Raw genomic sequence first — 6240 nt, 5'->3', positions numbered from 1 at the left:
CACTAAATTTTTGTTTCTTTTTAATAAACACTTTTTTACCATTTCTCTAACCTTTAATTTGAGTGCTAGAACTAGATTAGTATATATAACCACAAATGTGCCTGAAATGTAGACTTAACACTTTCTACTTTGATATGATGAGAAGGAAATAGAGAATACTTTGCATTATTTGATATAAATTGGGAATCCTAACCATTAGGCAATGTATTTTTTAAATCATGTTAATTTCTTACATCTATGATTAATATGAAAAAAGCAGCAAGTTGAAAATGATGTGTGTGTGTATGTTCATACCTATTATTGTGCCTGAAAATAAAAATGAGTTTTTATTTTCTAGTCTTTATTGTGGCTTGTTTCTTCCCCATGCTCCATTCAGTTACCAAAACTTTAATTTTCTAATGACATCATTATCTCTATAGCAGCTGGTTTTGATAAAGAAGTCTAAAAGTCCAGTAGGTTAGAAGCAGCAATAAATGAATTTAGAAGAAAAAGAAATCTTGTGTATGTTCTTTTTTTAGGTATGAGATGTGGGAGTGATTTTAAAACTGTAGTGACATGTAACTAGAGTATTTATGTAACATTCAGAAATACTCTTTGGATTTTATGAGTCTTTAAAATACAATACTTAACTAATAGTGTTTTCAAAAGTTTTGGATGGGAGCATAGAGAGTGTCACTGTGTGCTGGCAGTTCTCTGTGGGAATCAGCACTACCAAGATTGCTCCTTTGCCTGCCACCTCCTCCTCTTCCCATTGTCCTTGTCCTTGTTCTTGGCCTCTCCTCATAAAAAACATTTTTATCTTACTAATAAAAAATTAAATTATTTTTGACCAGTTTAGGGTTCCAAACCAGACAGACTGTTAATAAGAGGAATGTGAGTGAACAGTGGCTCCAATGGTAAAGCACAAGGGTCTTAACAGACTGTAAGACTTAACAGGGAATATTCAAAAAACATGTTAAAATCACACTGCTTTTCTTCTTTCATGTGTTAAATTGGTGTTATTTCTTCCTCTTCTGTATAAAAAGTTAGAAGATTCTACTCACCGTGGTCCAGTTCAACTTGTTTGTGGCAGTGCTATGTTTAGAAATATATGGCAAGCTACAAAAATTAGCCATGCTGAGGAAGCATCCTGTAGGCGAGGCTTTGGCATGTTTTCTAAAGCTTGCCCCAGTGAAGTTTATGTGCAACTAGTGTGGACAATCACCAGGCCAGAGACACGAATTTCCTCTTTTGACTTCTCATATTTGCTGTGGATCCTCTCATAGGCTGGAATCCGTGGTGCATGCTCAGAACAGATATGAACCCCACAGATTCCTATAAATCACTGTGACTGAAAAAATGGTACAGTTCATGGAACAGAAACAGAAGACTGTGGCAACTTTTGACGTCTATTCTTCCAATCTGGGATTGCTGAACCAACTGTGTTTTATGTTCAGTTCTTTCTAGAACAAGGGTTTTTCAGTAATTATTTCTCTGGTTCTACCACCAAAAGGTGCTAAACATCAGCCAGACCTGTGCCCAGCATCTGACTCTGCTGTCTTAGCTTTCCCAACTGTGAATTATGGCACTACTAGTATTTATCTTTAGGCTTTTCATGAGGACTACATGTTAAACCCAGTGCTGGTGAGTGAAAAAGCACTCAGGAAACATTAGCTAATTTTAATCAAGTAGTCTCTTGAATTAAAATGGTCTTGTTCTCCTTACTACTCAGAAAGACCCAGAACACAATGACTCATCTTCCTTTTCTCTAATTTCACTTTATCTTCTTTAAAGTGCATAGGCTCCATCAGGGATTCTCTTTCAACTGTGTTGTCCTCTTGGATGAGAACATTATCTATTCTCTGCAAGCCCTGAGGGTCTGGAGACTATTTCTGTTTGAGGCCCAGAGACTCTGAGTGGTGGGCTTATAGTGGATAGTATTTTCCTTTTCTTAATCACACATTTTGTAGTCTGGAAGAAGTCTTAATCCCACCCCCACCCCAGGATTCCTTATGATAAATCATTGAACAACCTTTCATTGAAAACTTAGTGATAGAAGAATCCTTTACAAAGTAAATTCATGTCCTTGTTGGGCAATTCTAATTGTTCTCTTTTAAAAAAAAAGGTGTTCATGGGCAAAGGACCTGAACAAACACTTGTCCAAGGAGGATATACAGAGGGTCCAGAGACATATGAAAAAATGCTCTACATCACTAGCCATCATAGAGATGCAAATAAAAACCACAATGAGATACCACTTCACACCAGTCAGAATGGTCATCATCAACAAATCAACAAACAACAAGTGCTGGTGAGGATGTGGAGAAACGAGAACCCTACTGCACTGTTGGTGGGAATGCAGACTGGTGCAGCCACTGTGGAAAACAGTATGAAATTTCCTCAAAAAACTAAAAATAGAACTGCCTTTTGAACCAGTAATTCCACTACTAGTATTATACCCAAAGAATCCTGAAGCCCTAATTCAGAAGAATTTATGCACCCCTATGTTCATAGCAGCACTGTTTACAATAGCCAAGTGCTGGAAACAACCCAAATGCCCATCTGTAGATGAGTGGATTAAAAATCTGTGGTACATTTACACAATGGAATACTATGCAGCAGAAATAAAGAAGGAACTCCTGCCATTTGTGACAACATGGATGGAACTAGAGAGAATTATGCTTAGTGAAATAAGCCAGGCAAAGAAAGAAAAATATCATATGATATCACCTAATACAGGAAACTAAGGAACAACACAAACAAATCAACTAAGTAGAACAAGGAACAGAATAATAACTATTAGGGGGGAGGGAGAGAACGGGGATAAGTAAAGGAAGGGTTTAATCTAAGAACATGTATAAATGACTCATGAACATGGACAATGGGGGGGTATGATTGTGGGAGAAGGGGTGGGCTGGGTGGGGGGAAGCAATGTGGAAAAAATGGGGCAACTGTAATTGAAAAACCAAAAAATAGAATTGAAATAAATAAATAAATAAGTAAATTGTAATAAAACCATTGCTTATTTTGGGGATGCTTCTTGTGTCAGGATAAAGAGATAGCAATGTAGATATGTTTCAAGGCCATGGGGGATATTTTTCAGAAATCAGAATAATTCATCTTGGAGCTCTCTTCTGAAAGAAATTTGAGGCATTCGGAGTAAAATGTATTTTGGCCAAGGTGTACAGTAAGAATCCCTCTGCCATTAGACGCAAAACTGTTCTGACATCCAGGCAGGAACAGAGACTGTCAGTTCCATGGTTTCTCATTCATTTTCCTCTTTTAACCTCTCTGCTTCTGAGTGAAATGCTGACTGTGCCTGGCCTGATGCAGTAGTATTGGGTATAAAAGGTCATGTATGTAGAATTAAAGACTTATCAGAAAGCCAGGAAAAGTACACATCAATTAGCAGAGCCAAGGGGCCAGAGTCATGAAGGGAACTGTTTTCACTCTTTGGAGAGGTGTCTGAGGACATTGTGGCCCGGTTGCTTGGACAGAGAACGGAATCAGAACAGGAGTCCTTATCTCAGTCAGGTCAGAAATAGTACTTTCCCAAAACCTTTTATATCTACTTGGAATTAGTTATCCTGCTAAACATTAAAAAAATATTTACTATACTTTTTCTGATAAAATACATCCTCAGTAAAAAGAAAATGAAAAGGAAAAGCATTAGAAGAATCAGCTATAATTCTAATATATAAAGAAAAATTTCAGGATGTAATAGTATAGATTTTCTTTGAGAAGATTTGGAAATCATATACTATGGAATTTTCTTAACTCTAATGTAACATGTTGAATTTATGTATTATATTTTTCTTCTGTATCACTCAATGATGTTTTACATTTTTCAAATATTAATCCTATACTTATCTATTTGTATTCATCTCTTTATCATTTTTCTTTTTAGTTTAAGGTGGATCTTCATTATAAGATTTTTCTCATTTATTATTTATGATGCACAAAGAACACAGGAATTTTGTATATTGGTTTTATATTTAGCCACCAGGCTGAACTTTATTATCAACTCAAGCACATGAGTTAATTATTATAGGTTTTCAGCATATGTGAATGATGTGTTTGTCTTCTTCTTTTTTTTTTTTTTTTTAATAATTACAACCTTTAAGCTCCTTGTCATATGTAATGGTAGAACTTTTTAAAAATCCTCACCCAATAATATGTCTATTGATTTATAGAGAGGAAGGGAGGGAGGGATGAAGATCAATGTGAGAGTGAAGCATTGATTAGTTGCCTTTCATACTCCCCCAGACAAGGAATGGAATACACAATCTAGGTATGTCCCCTGACTGGGGATTGAACCCAAAACAATTTTGTGTACAGGACAACACTCCAACTAGCCACCCAACCAGGGCTGTAATGGCTAGAACTTCTTTCAGTAATCATTATTTTGTCTTTAATCAAAATATTGCTAAAATTATACCATTATCTTGTACAATTGGTTTGAATATTTTACTTTCAGGTATTTGCTACCACTTTAAAGAATGTTTCCATTTATTCGCAGTTTTTCAAAGTTTAAAAAAATAGTTTTAAATCAATAATGGATGTTAAATCTTATCAAATGCTTTCTTCACATCTATTGAAATAATTATACGGTTTTCTCTTCTTCTTGAATTTCCTGTTGTGATGAATTACATTGACTTTTTTGCTATATTTAGTCTTCCTTAAAATGCTCAGATAAATGCATTAATTAGGGGCTTGAAACCCTTTCTGGATCCCCTGATTCTGACTAATTGGTAGGGAAGAAAGAATGTGAAGGATAGGACACAAAACTCCTGTAGTTTGTGACATTCCTTACTATACTAACATGCTATTGGTGAGAACTAGTCACCTGACTTCACCTAAGATGCAAGGGAGGCTGTGTAATGAAATGTAACTGTGCACGGGTGAAAAGGAAATGAAGTTTGGTAAAAATGAAATGGTCTTTTATACAACTTTCATAGTGTGTATTATTTTTGAATTATTTGCTAGATTCTATGTCTAGTATTCCACTTAGAGCACCACATACTGATTTAAAACCAAAATTCATACTTCTCTCTTTGTAACACCTTTGTAAAATTTTGTTATTAGACATTAAATACAGTACTTACTCTATGCTCCCCGATGTATTGTTTTATGCTCAGAAACACTGTATGAAGTATCTAAACTATTTGTTTCTGAGCTCTTCAGCTTTTTTGAGTTGAAAATTTATATCCACATTTTATTACTATTCAAATGTTTTATTTTATATAATTAATAATTACTTAATAGGTTTTAAAAATTATTATTTACACACCAATTTCTAGTTAAAGAAGTGAATTTCAACCTTTTCTACAAATGCTTATTATAAAGTTTTTATGCAAATTTTAGTACATGGATTTATCACCTAATCAACAGGCATATACTGCTTATTTTCCTAATTTTGGAGGGCTTTTAATAAATGAACATGTAAGGTTCTTGCACCAGTACACAATTTGACTAGGTATAGATTCTTCTCATTCTTTTTTTTTTTTTAATTTTATTTTTTGGATTTTCTCTTTTTTTTTTTTAAGGGTAGAATTAATATTTTATTGTTATTTTATCAGATGGCAGTTGGGCATTATAGTATCTATACTTGATCTTTCTTTTTTATTAATAAAAAAAATTACAAGAGCCAATCAATGGCTGGTTATCTTTTCAGAAAACATAATTAAACTAATTCATTGATGGTGGCTTCAAGTTCCTCCTTGTCCGCTCCGGAAAACTCACCCAGCTTTTTTCCTTTTTTAAAAAACTGGAAGTTTGGCATGCATCTGACTTCATACTCTGCAGCAACATCCTGACAGTCATCCACGTCGACCTCAAGGAACAGCACATTGGTGTACTTCTCAGAGATGGAATGAAAGAAAGACTTGATCATTTTGCAAGGCCCACAACACGTGGCAGAGAAGTCAACTACCACAAGTTTATCTCCTGCATTGTTCAAGGCTTCCTGAAAAGCATTCTTGCTCTCAAGCTGCTTCACCATTTTGGCAGCTGAGGTCTGATAAGCGACCGGAGAAAGCAATGGAAATGGATGCAAAGCAGCGCACTCTATTTTTTGGTTTTTCAATTACAGTTGTCCCATTTTTGCCCCATTGCTCCCTCTACCCATCCCACCCCTTCTCCCACAATCATATCCCTCCCCATTGTCCATGTCCATGAGTCATTTATACACGTTCCTTGACTAAACACTTCCATCACTTATCCCCTTTCTCTCCCTCCCCCTCCCCCCTATTGACTGCTATT

General features: G+C 35.4%; 1 pseudogene; it reads right to left on the bottom strand.

Annotated features, from left to right (window-relative positions):
* Positions 1 to 5529: 5529 nt before the first annotated feature.
* LOC150009855 (thioredoxin pseudogene) lies at positions 5530 to 6011 on the bottom strand (annotated as a pseudogene).
* Positions 6012 to 6240: the final 229 nt, after the last annotated feature.

The sequence above is a fragment of the Furipterus horrens genome, unplaced genomic scaffold (assembly GCF_987537825.1).
Source record: "Furipterus horrens unplaced genomic scaffold, mFurHor1.1.pri manual_scaffold_5, whole genome shotgun sequence".
Classification (NCBI taxonomy): Eukaryota; Metazoa; Chordata; class Mammalia; order Chiroptera; family Furipteridae; genus Furipterus; species Furipterus horrens.
Note: the sequence above shows the minus strand (reverse complement) of the source record. Positions and strands in the feature narration are given on the sequence as shown.